Source organism: Echeneis naucrates, chromosome 18 (assembly GCF_900963305.1).
Source record: "Echeneis naucrates chromosome 18, fEcheNa1.1, whole genome shotgun sequence".
In the NCBI taxonomy this organism is placed as follows: domain Eukaryota; kingdom Metazoa; phylum Chordata; class Actinopteri; order Carangiformes; family Echeneidae; genus Echeneis; species Echeneis naucrates.
Window position 1 is genome coordinate 10,224,443 of NC_042528.1, and position 15,771 is coordinate 10,240,213.

A 15,771-nucleotide genomic window follows, 5' to 3' on the forward strand; every position below is an offset into this window, starting at 1 on the left:
AATGATAAAATCAATGAGAACATCTTTGATGTCTACAGCTTCTTGCTTTCAGTACAATGTGATCCCTCACTGACATTTAGGATGCTGTGCTCTCCAACTGTTCAGCTCACCTCACTCCCATTTGCTACTTTAATTTCCAAGAGAAATACATTTTATCCCCACCTTCCCTTGTGCTTGCATTTACTTAGTGTTGCTAAAAAGCAGCGGCAAGCTGTGCAGTGTACCTGCTGGCTCTGTCTCAGACAGCTTCAGTTTGCATTTTTTTTTTTTTTTTTTAACCTCCAGCACTATCATGCCTCACTCTTTTGCTCCCACTTAGGGAGATGTTCTCAAAATAAAAGCTTCTTTTGAAAGCAGAAACTAGGTGTGTTGACACATTCCAAGGAGCTTACACAAAGACAGCTGTTTAAAAGAGAGATCCTGATGATACCTGTGATATCGTCGCAGCTGGCCATCGTTCAACGTTCAGTTCAGTTTTCATCAAACTATGTTAGTTACTTTAGTAACAGGGCAATGCTTGTGTAGATGACATACATAAAAATGCCCATAATCTTATGTTTGTTTGTGCACTGGTTTACAGTTCCCCTAAGGTCTGCTACCTGTCAGTTCTCTAAAATAAGAGCCCTAGATTTATAGATACAGTATACAGCTGATAGACAGTTGTGTTTGCAACGTGGAAACGGTGAAGGGCAATGTTGGAGTCAAGCTGTAAACCACTGTGTGTGTGTGTGTGTGTGTGTGTGTGATTGCTGATGTGCTGTACACAGAACTCGTAAACAACTAGGCAACATAGGATCAGACAGGACCCCAATCAAATCAATGGAGGTTCAACATCTATTGCCCGTGTGTGCGTGTGTGTGCATGTAGCGAGTGAGATCGCCGGATCAATCCACAGAGGTTGACAGAGTAATGACCTGTCCTCTGCTTTCATCAGCCTCGGTCTCTCTGTCCCTCTGCAGCTGTAGCCTCCACTTCCTTGCATCCCTCCCTTTTTCTTCTCATATACCCATCAGCTCTTTCTACCTTACTTCTCTTACTCTTCCTGTCACACCGGTCCAGGAATAACTCTCCTCTGTTGACTCTCATCTCAGACATTCATTCTCAGTCATCTTTTCTCCTCATCTCACTGCCATCCATGCTGATCCTCCATTTCTCGTGTTGCCTGCTGCCTTTTCTCCTTTATTCTTTTTATAAAATTCTCTTTTCAAGCAACCCCAACCCCAGCCCCAATAATTCAAACAGTCCTTTCTTTGATGCATCATTCATGGTTTTCTTCCCTCATGCACACTCTCTCTCTTTCACAGTCACACTATCAAATCTTCATCATCAGCTTTTATCTAGTCTTCCAGCTTTCTTCTTCTTCTTCCCCCTCTTGTAATGTCTTGTCTTGGGTCCCCTTGTTGCTGCGGCAGCTTCTTGGCCCTTCCTATTTCTATCTATGCAGCACAGCTCAGCTTCTTACTTCATCCCTGCTCTTTCAACCCTTTCTTTTATGCCCCCTCCCATCCCCCCTATCATCTCATTCCTTTTTCCATCACTTTCACTCATCCCTACCATTTGTGCCTCATTCAACCACCCCTCCTCATCTTTTTCATCCTCTCTCCCTATCTCACATGACCCTCCTCCCCTCTGTCTCTCCCTCTGTCTGGTCGTCATTCCCTGAGGTGAGTGGCTAAGTGCTAATGCCCAGGTCTCAGTAATGGGATAATCCTTTACATCAGAGCGACAGCAGCATCAGTCAGGTTACACGTCACTCTCTAAGAGCCATCCTTATCATTGGAATTGGGCTCTTACCTCCGTATCGCACACCTTTCATGCACCAAAATGTACACATATATATGTATAGTGACCGAATGTCTCATTGTCAAGGCCCAGCCGCACTCCAGATCCCATTTTCTTTCTTATCGCTTGAGTGCCACTATCACAGTGTCTGTGTGCCGCATTTACCTGCAGATAAACATGTTGGTTATAGGATGTTTATCTTCCCTACACAGCAGTTAAGACGCATGTATGTTGTGTGGCATGATAGAGCAATATTTATATACTGCAGATATCCAGCCAGAGGCTATTAAAATAGAGTCAAAACAACATTTAAGTCAGAGATAAAGGCATTTGTGACAGCATATGTGAAATAATAATATTATTTTTTCAGCCTTGTACTTTGTGGTTTTTCTACGATGTCAAGCGCAAAGTGTTGGGAACGCTAATGCACCTATGCATGCTTGTGCACACATATACACACAATAACACACTCAGGTCTATTCCTGCCTGAGCTGAAACATCTGGGTACCCGAATGGCATGATCATCTAGGGAGCACTGATGTGTTGCTTTGACTGTGAGTGTCCACCTGTGCCCCGAAATAGCCTGAAAAAAACAATCTCTCAACAACACCTGCCTTGGGCCTTACATAACTGGGAGCAGAGACCACACACAGAGCAGCAGTTAAAATGGAGGAAGAAGAAAAGAAATGGATCGGGAAGTTAGGAAGAGCGATCTGTGTGTTTGTGTGTGGGTGCGTGTTTACGAGAGAGAGTAAATGTGTGAATTGAGCAATTTCAAGTCAAATTGAAAATACACATGACCCTAAGAAATGTATTTGAATTTTTTTACTTACTAGAAATAGAATTGTTCTCCAAAATTATTAGATATACTAAACAAAAGCATGCATTTTGATAAATCTGCTTAGAACAAAATAAGCAGTCTCCAAGTCAGATCAGAAAAACTCCAGTGATGTGGGTAGTGATCTCAAGTGTCAAAGTCCAACTACCCCAAAAATACAGCTCCGCCTTCTACTTAGGTGGTTTTGTGATAATTACTACGTTTCACTTTGTTCCCGAGTGATAACAATACAGTCAAGACCACAAGAAGTCACACAGGTTAATTAAAAATTTTGAGACAATGACCGATGTTGTCAGTCTTGCATAACCGATCTTTATGTGCAGAATTGCAGCCATCATCAGAGTCACTATCTGCAATTTATTTCTGCTCTGGTGTCATTGTGAAAGTCCTGACTGGAATGGAATGGATTGTGATTCGTATCTTTCCGTTACTTTGCCACCTCTTTTGAACGCTTCTCTGCATGTCACCTTTCTATGCCCACAATGCTTGTTTCAAATTGTGTCACAGCCAATCACACTATTTACTTCAGGTATTCATTTGGACGAAGATCCAATGATACCAAGCCTGCGGCGGAACACAAACCACTCCCATCAGCTGTTTACCATTTAACATCGTCTGGTTAGAAGTGACTGAATATTTAAATTAAAATGTTTAAATATAGCACAAACTGTAAGATTCATCTCTACATTGAGCATGAATAACAATACTCCGCAAGATAAGATCTCTCAGCTCTGTCACCAAATACAAATGTTTTCTTGATTCTCCTGTTGGTTACTGTATTGCGTTGCAGATGGCATCTGTTTTTGTTAATGCAAAACGGGGACGAAAGGATATGCAATTCCTATTGTGATACTAGCCATGCTTAAAAAGTGGTAATGGTAATTTTGCACTGAAAAAAATAAAATTAATTTATTTTGCCTTTGATCCTTTACCAAAATAACAACATCGCATGAGTATGATTTATAGACTTAATTTATCCCTGTAGGAAGACAATACTTCATTAATGCTATTTTACATTTATCAGTCTGGATTGGATTTTGCTCCTTTCTACATTGTAATTTCAACAGTATCTTAATGAACTGTTCAGGGCTAATGAAGAATGATGATACCAAGGTGGGTGATGAGGGTCATAATAGCAAAGGCAACCAACCTGAGTGAACGCACACAAACAGAGTTAATGTGCATTATCGCACTTCGGCTCACAGTCAGGTAGCAGCCCTGACTGATGTGTTTTGATAAAATGATGGTACTTAGGCTGACCTTTCGGAGGAAAAGCTAATATTTTCCTTGATGGTGCCGATGCGTGATGCCTTGTGAACTTGCCAGTGATTCTCAGGCAGGAGATGATCATGCCAGCCACCAATGTGACATTTTTGCCGCAAAGCGATAAATAGATGGAACACCAAACGGTATCACTTTCAACATGACATTGTGGAGAGGTTGTAGCATGTGAGGGTGTATATTGTTATGTGCTGTGGTGTTTGAATATTTTACAGTGAGTGCATTCATCTATGTGCATCTTTGTCCTCATATGTGTATTGTAATTTCATCATACACTACACTTGCATAAAGTATTATTAATTCTTGAGTGACTTGAATGTGTAGGAGCATCCTCGGTCTGTCTGCGTGCATTTTTCTAGGGTGATCTTGTAGGATGCTACTTTTTTGTGCATTTGTGTGCCGTACACACCAATTTCTGAGCATGCATACTGTGTATGCTCAATAGGCCACTAAGCTCAAAAGGCAGCCAGAGACTGCTGTGGAGAATCTTGGCGTTCAAACGAATCTGAGCATTTGTGCAGAGAGCAGTGTGTGGTGTAGTCATAAGCCATGGCATTTGTCGAGTCGTTGCTCAGTACTTGTGTATTGTAAGGAATTCTGGGAGCGAGCAAGTTTCCCATAAACACATACCCATGCAAATCTAAAACTCAGAGCTCAAACATCATTATTCTCACTTTCTGTTTAAATCTGTCCTCATTCTTCCTTCTCATCAAGTTGCTTCTATACATTTCTCAGTCAGAGTGGAGAGGCCGTTTTTATGTTGATGGTGCTTCGCCTGCCGTCCACAGTGGGCCACAAAGAGCCGAAAACAGCCCTGCATCAGCTACTGCATCAAATGTGCGACAATTTCTGGCTTGTGCCAGCGTCCGTTCTCATCATGCATCAGTTGACATGGAAGACTGGGCGTTAGTTCAAATTTAGTAAGAAGACTGACAAGCAAGGAGGTGGTAGAGAGGAAATCTATGTAAATAACCATACAGTCAATCTGAGTCTAAAAGTATAAAAGTGATTTATTTGGAAAACATTTCCAAACCAAAAATGTTAGATGTCACTTCCTATGGTAGGAAAGATATTCATACCCAGAAGTAAATACTAGAGGAAATTAAATATCGAACACTACTTAAACGGGGTGTGTTTTCACAGTGAAGATGAAAAGATAAAACCGCAATGACAAAAAGCCTCTACTATGGGTCTGATGCTGGGTACTTCCAGCTGGGACATCAGCTGAGCAGAGCTTTACTGACTCTAAATCATAATTTACCCCCACTTTGCCGCTTCCAGATTGAGGATAATGGTGGGGATTAAGGTACACTCGGTGAAGGTGGAGAGTTTTCATAGAATTCATGCAGTTTGAAGCCCTGATCTTCTAAAGTCCTCCATAGCTCACGTGTTTAATAAGGCCATATTTCAGGCAAGCTCTTAATATGCATCTTCTAGCAGTGGAACAGAGGTTCATTATGTATGGTATTTAGTCGTTAAAAAGGTCACTGTTCAGCAGACTGACTGTAATGTTCTTCACAAAGAACATTGCTTTTCATTAATTTAAGCTCTCAGGTGTACATGAATTGCTCCAACTAATTCAATATCATCGAACGTACTCTTGATCATCAGTGATTATTATCAACACTATTTACCGCAATCCATCTGATCGTGACACTGCTTGACTAGTTGTGACAACATACAATGAGTTTAAATGCTCAACATGCCGATTAAAAGGGTTCAACTAAAAGACAACACACTGCCATGCTTTCTAGGTGAATTGAACATCGATATGTATATTTTGCTTGCTCCAATGTAACCCTGTAAACACAGATAGTAAAACATTACTATTTGAAAATGCGCTTTGCAAATGAAATAGGATCTTAAATAGGATTAAGTTTGTATACCCAATACATGTATCATTACAGCCCTGGAATCTCGAAGTCAGAGCTGTGCACTGGTGAATATGTGCAACATTTTATTTCTATAGGTGATAAAAACCTAGTGTAAGCTTCTTCACAATAACTGTAACTGTGTGTAACGACATGCTGGCTGCAAGTGTGCCGATCTCTACACTGTCCTTCTAGAGATTAAGTTTGGGTGGAATTTGATACTGCACCTCCTCCTCCTCCCCAACCAGCCCTGTGTGACTGGGTTAGGGTTATTACTGACCTTGACTTGTAGAACCCTTGCAAACCATTTTACTCCAATACATAAAACCACAATGTTTAACTCGTTCACTGCTCTGCTCCGACCCTAAATCCCTCCGTCATCACTGACCTTGAAAGCTTTGACAGTAAGTAATAGCATTATAACCGTTGTACAAGAGGAGTCGTGAGCTAGAGAGGACACTTGGGAGATCAGATTATTCCTAAAACATATTTACTCTTATGTAAAGTGAAGTGACAGCCATAGTGAAATATGCCCAGGGCTAGTAAACCTGCTTGTGCATGTCCTTGCGTGTGCATGGGTATGACAGGCTGAGCCGAGAAAATCAGCACAACCAGACTTACTAGAGTCAGCAGCCCTGCAATGTTCAACACAGTGTGGTAAGACACTAGTGATGGCAACTCTTTTCCACAGAGCTTCAGTCTCAAATTCCCCAAGATATTAAGAGCAGGGCATACAAGTCACTGCCTGGAATTTTACCTAAATGGGAATAATGTGCCCCACGGTTAACACTAAAAAGTCTCATTCCCACCCCACACAAGCCCTCTTGGAATCATTACTGTCAAGCAGATATGGAAGCTGACGGGCATCTTTCTGTGCTACTACCTGCCAGAGGTGTTGATGAAGTACCCAGCCTACCTCCTTGGCTGAACCACAGCTGAAGAGCAAACCTGGCTCAGTGTAGGGGAGGGTAAGTATATTTCCTCTGTGCCACCCAGGCCCTACCTCATTATGAGCTTCACTGTGACAAAGTTCTTGTCACTGCACTTTCAACAGGAAATATTTCTCTTCTGTGTGCATTGCCTCCTGCAGTTTGCAGAAGCATTCTGTCTTTAACTGACCTCCATGAGCACACACACATAGATTTTGGCTTGGTGAAAGTTCCTGCCTATGCTTGTGGCTCAAGCAGGAAACCTTGGAAATAAATCATGTTCCAGTGAATCAGTCCTTTACATCAAACTGTCCACCCACCACAAATCGGCCCATGGCTAACATATGTGCCTAGTTCTGATCCATTTAATCTTCTAAACAGTTCGTTAAGCAAGAAAAAAGCAAGACAAAGGGGCAAAAGGTGTTACACACTGTGGAACCCAGCTTGGATGAAACATAAGAGACAAAAGAGAGGGGATGAGGAGGATGTAGGTACTTTGCAAATAAAACAAGTTGCCAAAAAGATGACGGCCAAGATGAAGATTCAGGGAGAGACATGAAAGATGGGAAGTCTGTTTATTATAGGAGGAGTGAGGGGACAATAGTTGTGGGAAATGTTTGTGGGAAAGAGCAAAGACCGGGCGGAACTTGTTAAGCGGGTACAACAGGAAAAAGGGTAAAGGAGGAGAAACGGAAGAAATGGGCAAGAGGTTGCTGGCTGGGTGGGGGGCAGTTAGAGGTCTCTTTCCATAATGATCTCTGAGATCCTTCTAATTGGGCAAATCTCAGACCAGGCACCCAACACCCTGTTCTGGAGACCAGGTCAGACAGAAAGCAAGAGAGAAAGAAGGAAAGAGGAAACATTTACAGACACAAGGGAGGGGGGGGGGCATGAAAAGGTTGAGTTATGTGAGTCTAATGAATTGAGAGGTTGTACAAAAGCAGCATTGACCTCCACAACTCCCTGCTCGCCTTTATTCCCCATCCCACCCTCCCTGGCTTTCACTCTCCTGTAAATCTAAACAGCTGAATCAACTGGAATTTTTTGAAAAATACATTTGGCTTCAGAGGATGACACAAGTGAGGCCTAAGTTGGTCCAGGGAGCTTGTTTGTAAGAGAGCAGCCAATGACAGAATGGCTGTGGGTAAGGGGTATGAGAGAAGGGGACGGGTGCTAAATGAGGGCCTCTCCGGAGAACTAATTTATGAATGTGCTGATCAATGGGTTAATTAAGTGGAGAGGGGAGAAAATGGAGAGGGCTGGGGCTGGTCTGGGCCACTGGCAAAGAGGAAAGGGGGAGTGATGAAAAGGCTTATGGGTGGAGGATGGGAGGGTGATAATGAGAGAGGTAGATAAATTTTGGCAACTGAATATTTAGAGACAGGGAGCAGCTGTGGGACAAAATTCCATTGTATGCTAAACTAAATTGATTGATTGACCATGGAGTAATTCTCCGATTAAAACTTCTTCACATTAGTGATGATTATGAACTATTGGCTCATCTCCTGAAATCAATACAACTCCACCTCTTTAGATTTGTCAGCCTTGAAAAATAAGATATCATAAGCGTCATGTATGGGTCAGATTTTCAGAGAACCTTTAGAGAAATCGATCCAGATATTTAGCTGTCAAGAAGAATCTTGATAAAAGGAATATATGGGTCAAACACACACATACCTGTCAACCACGCTTATATGACATACGCCCCTGAAGCTGTACTAACTTCCAGCATGTGAAACACATTCTGGAAGTAGAGAGGGGTAGAGCTCATCCTTTGAAATGTGTTTATTCCCACAAAGGAAAAGAGAGAAGCAGGCAGTTAATAAAAAATGCCAGGGCATGGAAATCATGCTGACTTGCAGCCCTCTAAATCGACAACCCCTTCCTCCTATTCCCCCATCTTATTGCCAAGTCCCCAGAGTTTGAACCCAAATGGAAAGAGATCGTTTCAAGTGGGTACCTGGGGAGCTCTGGTTGCTTTCTTCCCAGGTCTCTGCCTTTGCAGAAACAACCACACCCCACTCCGTTTGGTCATTTTAAAGCAATACACGCTAGCATATATCCCAGCAAAGCAATCTCACTGCTCATTAGCCGTTAGCGCTGATGTGTGATCAAGGTTACATTCCCATACCCTGGCTAATTAAGGTGAAAAGACCCTATTTTTCTTCCTTTAATGGTGAACTGTTCTCTGTGTATTCCACCTCTACAATTCTTTACCATTTACTTCACTCTTTCTTAGACCTTAGGTAAATTCAAGACAGTCAGAAAGGACATATGAAGGGCACTGCACAGGGAAGGCAAGTCATTTTTGCCAAGGTACTCTAGCCTGAGGGTAGCAGATAAGTGCACTCAATATAGTTCAGTACAAGTCAGAACACTGATATTTATGTTCCTGGTACTGTGAGCTGCTACCTGTGAAAGTATAACCTGCGAAAATCTGCTCAGGTAGGGTGTTTGGTCCAGGAGTGATCCACACAGATGGGAATTTAGCCCCTTTTTCCTGCTACCATTTGTCAGGAGAAGAATCACTTCAGCCTTGAGAGACAGTGCGAAGGGCCACAGATGAGTGAGTCAACCAGCTCCCATTGTTTTCTATGAAGGATGGAGAATACATGTGCCGCATCCCTAAATATCAAGTCAGAGACAGAAAGAGAGCCTTGAGTTAAGATTAATCAAAGAAGAAACGCTGCCAAAGTTTGTTTTTTTTTCTCCCCAAGCATTTTGCTCTTCAATTTTCACAATTCTCACAACATTCCTTCATGAAAACATTTGGTCATGTGCACGTGAGAATCTAAGTTCCTCTTTATCCTGAGGGTGAGTGTTTTCTTTGTTGATTGCAACAATAACAGGGACAATTATTGCCTGCTTGGCACCATTGAGCACTAAAGCATAACACTCCCATTCTAGTGCTCGTTCGTCAAAGTCGTCCTGCTTTTGTTCCAAACTAACAGACACACATGCACACATGTACAAACACAACCAGAATCTAAGGACCTGTCAAGAAAAAGACATCCTAATTCACTACATAAGAACAAGCATATTCTTTTCATTAGTTTCCGCCATCACGACAGAGAAAGCCCAGAAGCCTAGAAGCCTAACAATTCATCAACTTTGGCTAGACAGCGCAGGGAAGTACTTGAAATGCTCCGGTTGTTTAGAGGAGGAGCGGGGGCTGAGGCTCAATTCCTAAGGAAAGGTTGAAGAGGTGATGTGCAGCCATACACACATGAATGCTTTAATGGTAAATGTCTTAGGAGTGAAGACAGTCGAGATAAGCATGTTGCTGAGGACAGCTCCTCCAGGCAGCAGTCGTAACAGGAGCAGTAACCTCTGGGAGATCGACAGCAGCATCTAGTATCTCACATCCTCAAGTGTTGCCATTAGCCGGCCGCTCTGGTCACGTCCAACCGTCGTGACCCACCCTCACTTATTTAAACAGATGGACATCAAATGGATAACAGCTTAGCCTGTACGATGGGAAAGTCACTGGCTGTGCCACCACAGAGGCTCATTATGTGTGACTGACTGAGACCAGTGCTCAGCGTATGTATAAGACAGGAAAATATGTCGGCTTTATAACAACCCTCATCATTATACAGTACAGCCACAGTGATAACACTTCAGCATGTTGGCCAGAACAGCCACTACTTTTGCTGCTTCCTTTGCCATTGTTACCATTCAACTGGTCCTTCTCTAGCTAGTTGTTTGGGCCTCCGCTGACAGCTTATACTAATATGTTGCGGTGGTTTGTCACCCCATACTAATCTGCGTGCAACAGCAGGGAAGAGGTAGCATATAGCAGATGTTACGACTGCAAAATAGGGATGATAGTGTAATGCTATGGCATCATTTTCATTTCTCTCTGTTTACAGTAAGCTTCTTTACAGCTTGTTGTTTCATTTTTGTTTTTTGTTTTTGAAACAGCAACTTATTTACCCTTCAGTTCACCACCTTTTCGTTTTCTTGTGACATCCATAGTCATTTGACTTTCAGGGCACATTGTCTCCTCATCTCTGTGTATGTGTCTGGGGTAAAAGTGCAGAAACAGTGGCTTGCAAACCGAACCTCTTGACCCGGAGCTTGTACGCCATGCTGAGAGTTTACCGTCAGTTACCCATACAGTTGTGGCCACTCCTGACCTTGAATTGCTCTGTGGACATGTCAATGGTGAAACATAACATATGTGCGCTTGTAAGTCAACACTGAACTGCAGAACTGTGTTTGAGAGACAGCGAGAGCGACTGTAAGAGATAACACAGGGGAACAAAAATGAGTTTTTTATGAACACATTAATCTCCAAAGTTATGTTGCAGTGAGATTTGTGTATAAAATCCCTGGACTATGAAAAGGATTTCAGGATTGGGGTATTAAGGGCAAAAACCAAGCAACCAGGTAGAATTCCCATGGACACACCAGAGAAATAGAGGGAGTCACGCAGTATGCCTGAGGGATGAGCTGCACAACTCATATCAACACGGATCCTGACTGTCAGTCAATCTGACTGGCCAGAAAGCAGGATGTATTTAATCCTGGCTGTTGCTGACTCCAGTGCTGTTGATTCCATCAAATCTGTATTATGCTTTCTATTCAGGGCCTGACTCTGCAACACAGAGGCATGAAATCCCATTGTAGCCTTGCACCTTCATCATGAATGGATTTTTTTTTTTTTTTTTTTTTTATCTTTGCGGGTTCCCTTTTTGGAGGGAATATGGAGCTGCATCCCACCTGGTGCTATGTCCAACATTAGACTCATGAGGAGTTTGGGTGGTTTCTCACAAGCTGTCTCTTTGGCTTATATCTCCTTGAAGCAAAGGGGAGTAAATGTTCCTTGATCTTGGCTGGTGGTCATCATGGTTCTAGCAGGGGGTGGGAGCAGTGGTGATATGAAAGTTGCTGCTGCAGAAATCTGGTGATGAGGTAAACAAACATCAGTGGCGCTTTTTGATCCAAGTGTGTCTGAGAGAATTTGACCTTGAACTAACCTCACTGAGCCCACCAGGGACACCGCCAGTACTGTTCACCTCTGGATGACAGACAACACGGTGGTTTGGAGAGAAAGGAGGAGACAGGAAGAAATGCTTAGAGACGACAGGCATGGGACAACATGAGAGACGAGTAAAAAGAGAGCGACAGAACAGCAGAAAATATTTAACAGTTTAGGGGAAACTGAGGAGGAATGAGAGAGAGGAACAATAGAGCTGAGACAAGTAATGGCTCTACACCCTTTTCTCCTTCTGCACCCGAGAGTGCAAAGATCTCATTCAACAGGACCAGACAAAAAAGACAGAGGCTGCTGTGGTGGGAATGTGGGAGTCCAGCACTCTAAGAGAATTGCAACAAGAAAGACACACTAACAGGATGAGGAGGGAAGATGGAAGTACTTGTCTCAGGGAAAAGTCCTCAACAACATAATATCATCTTTTACCTCCTTTCTTTCTGAATCTATCAATAGTATTATCCACCACATACAGAATGAATGGTTGGTATTAAAAATTAAATGAACATCTAACTTTTCAAGATGCTTTTCTAAACTACAAAAAATTTGAGAGAGAAAAGTTAGTGCTTAGGTTTATACGCTGTGAATGTAACAAAATATTGGGCAATGTCAGGATTCTGCACAGCACGACAGAACATTGTTTACTGGGCTTTATCATACAAAAAAAAATGCATTCCCCAGCAATTGGGATGTTGCAGCAATCAATGTGGTGATGTCAGCTTTTTTTTTCCTGTTTTCTTTACATTTAAATTGTCCAGCCATAATGTTCCCAGACACAAGCTGCTGTACATATACTAACCAGTCGCAACAAAGCACAAGCTTTCGATTTTATAAATCTATGCGCTAAGCTTTAAGTGAGATGCTGCCGTAGCAATGTCACACACTGTGCAAAAACAAAAAAAATTTTAAAGATGGCAACAATAAAAAAGAAAGGCTTCCTTTGAACAAAAATAAACAAGTATGCGGTAAATGTATTGAAAAAAATGGGGCAAATGATTACACAAAGGCAGAATAGAGCCAATGTGTATGGTTTATGAGGTAGGACAAAAGCATGCTGAGAAGGGAAGTAGTCAATTTAATTATATGTGTAAGGAGTGATGGCCTGCACATGACTACAAATGTGACTCTGTTTGTATCGGGAGACTGGCACTAAAGAGAGCAGACGAGGCATATTCCCATTGTGAACAGCTTGTTGTCAATTACAAAGACTTGCTACATAAAACTGAGTATCTTTCATAGACCGGTTCCATGTAATGAGCTTTATTTACTGTTAGAGAAGAGCAAAACATGCTTAGGTTTTTTTTTTCTTTTCATCTTGTCACAACACAAATTAGTCCACACAAAATCCACTCACAACTGAGAAATATTTGTGTATTACTTCATTCCTAACACTCCACTCTAAGTCATTCATTCAAATATGTAAACAAGCTTTAACAATCTCTGTCAATCACACAAATGCTAACTCAACAGTTTGTCACTTTAGAAACTTCCATGTTAACTGAAAAGTAGAAGACAAATTCATTCTGTAAGGGAAAATAAAACTATGCCAACAGGTCTAGAAATACACTTCAGCACCTTCAAAGAAAAACTGACACACAAGTTTGTTTTGTTTTTTTTTGCCACAGAAGGAAGATGCGAACAACAGCGCCTCCCCAAGGACCTGTATGTTCAGCCAGCCTTGGCTTTACTAATTTATTTCGACTTTGCACAACAAACATTTCATTTCACCGGCGTTGATCAGACAGTCTCCAGTTCTCCAGTCAACATGTCAGCTGCCATTATTCTGAGGATTTTTTTCACTCAGATGACATGTCTCGCCTAAAATTAGCAGCTTTTGATGTCATATCCAGTCAGGAAACATCCTTACCCACTTTGTGACCTGCTGTCAAGATTTCTCTACAGTAAAAATAAACAGTGAGAGATAAAATTAGCAGCAGGAAATGGAGATGCTTTTAAGGACTGTGAAAGTGTGAGTGTGTGGGACTGTGATGGCTGCCTCAACCCATCCTGTCACAACACCAGCCAGCATCTGTTGACTGCTTAGCGACCCGCACTAGGAGCCATCAATCTGCCCAACGACATGCACAGAATGCTGCGGTCCCATCTGCCTCCAGCTTTGCTGCACCTTGCCCTGGGTGGATGGCACTGAGCAATGGTTTCAGAGGGCTTTACATGCATTTAGTTAGGACACACAAAGAGACAGAAGATGGAGAAATTCTCCCACATAAATGCATTTATGTGAGTGTGTACAGGCATCCTGGACAAGGCTACCTGCACTTCGTCTTTTTGTACATTGTTGTTGTTGCAGAAATGCTCCAGTTTGTCTCCCCTCTCTTAAATTCTATTTTATGTATGTATTTTTCTGCCTGCCATCATTCCATACAAAGAATTACTTCCCCTTTATTACCTCCACAGATCTTCAAAGTTGGAAGGCAAAAGATAAATAACTCCTCTGTGACCACATTTATTTAGCACAGACGTTTTTGCCTCCATTAAAATTCTTTCTTTTCACAGAGGAGACATCTCTATCTGCCTATATAGGCCAGGCTAGGTGTCGAAACCAAGGAGAGAAGCTGAACTGAGCTGAACTGAACTGAGCGGAGCTGCCTTCCCCTTCTCGTCGCTGCAGATAAGAACAGAGGTCTTCTTGTCCCTGCTGAATTCTATCATCTAACAGGCCCTGCCGATCCGAATGCCCCACAACACCAGCCACAGCATATAAATGCGCCCCATTCTTCATGCTGTGTGTGTGCAACGATTTGTGTGTGCGCGCAGGGAAGCATTTAGAAGAATATGTTCTCATGGCCGTGGCGTTTCCTGGGGTCTTTAGGGAAAAAAGACCCAATGAAAAGATGCTCATATTAGGCTGAGGGATGGTTTAACTGCTGAAGGGGGACTTTTGTGAGGGGGCATCATTCCAAACATCTGTCTGCAACACACACTGGTTTGCTTGCAAGAATTCCCCTTTCACTCTTGTTCATTTCACTCCCCCCCGAAACAATGCACACAGTGAAATGCACAATGTTCACCGTATGCATAATGTCAGATCCAGAATCATAGAGAAGCACTCTGATTGATAAGCTATAAATTCCGCATATTGGAAAACAGAGAAATGAGCTCAATCTGACTGAATAGCAGCCTCTGTTTCTGTTTGTGTTTTACCAGAGCAGCTCAGAGTCCAGGTCCTCATTAATGGCTACAGGGGATGCATCCTCTCTTCTATGAAGAGGAAGGTCTGCCTGCATGAGGCACTAACCATTCACAACAGCAGAAATTCACATGTGCACACCATGCACGCAAATACAAGCTGCAAAATATAACAGATTCCACCCCTGTGAAATAAATAGTGTTGAATGGTATTCACAAAATACATTTTATGTTGTGGACAACTAAAAAATGCAGTGTGCTACTGACAACAGGCATCTTCCAAATGCATACTTTACAATTAAACATAGGAAACAGATTAAAGAAAATTACTTATTAGAGTTCCAATTTGCTGATTGTCATTCTAATTAATCTAGGCAACAAACACAATTAAAAAGGTTACTTTAATGCATGCTGGGAAAAACAATTAACCGAAACAATATGCTCTCTAAGTTGGATTGTCAGTGGGAACTATATCGTCAGTTAAAAAAAAAAAGAAGATAAAATACACCAGCATTGAACACGGAAGACTGAGCCTACCTGTTAATTTGTGCCAAATTGAGCCAGATCCTTGATGTTTTCCTTGATTTCGTCCTTCTCTTCCTTGTCCTCTTCACGAATCCTTCCTCTGGTACCGGGAAATGTCACGTGCGCAAAAAGTGCGCCGAGAAAAACATAAAAATAGATAAAAATAAAAAGACTGAAATAAAAACAGTAGAAATGTTGCCACCACCACCACCACCACCCCCCACCGGCAGTACTACCTCGTTCAATCCAGCCGGGCCGGCAGGTGGGACTTCATGACTGGAGACAATGCCAGCGTAGACTGAGGGGCAGAAATGAAGCAGCTCTACTGCATCACACAGCACACAGAGCAGGACAGAGTCCGATTCCCCGTGTTCGCTCCTCATTCATTCTCCTGTGACTGTC

The 15,771-nt window shown here is 42.3% G+C and overlaps 1 protein-coding gene across 1 annotated transcript in view; it reads right to left on the reverse strand.

The window, feature by feature from the left end:
* nlgn2a (neuroligin 2a) overlaps positions 1–15,505 on the reverse strand; it is a 157,047-nt gene extending 141,542 nt beyond the window's left edge. Inside the window, exon 1 of the mRNA XM_029526001.1 lies at positions 15,382–15,505. The gene's annotated coding sequence lies outside the window, so the exon portion shown is untranslated. The remainder of the gene's footprint in view (positions 1–15,381) is intronic.
* Between the last annotated feature and the right edge of the window lie 266 nt (positions 15,506–15,771).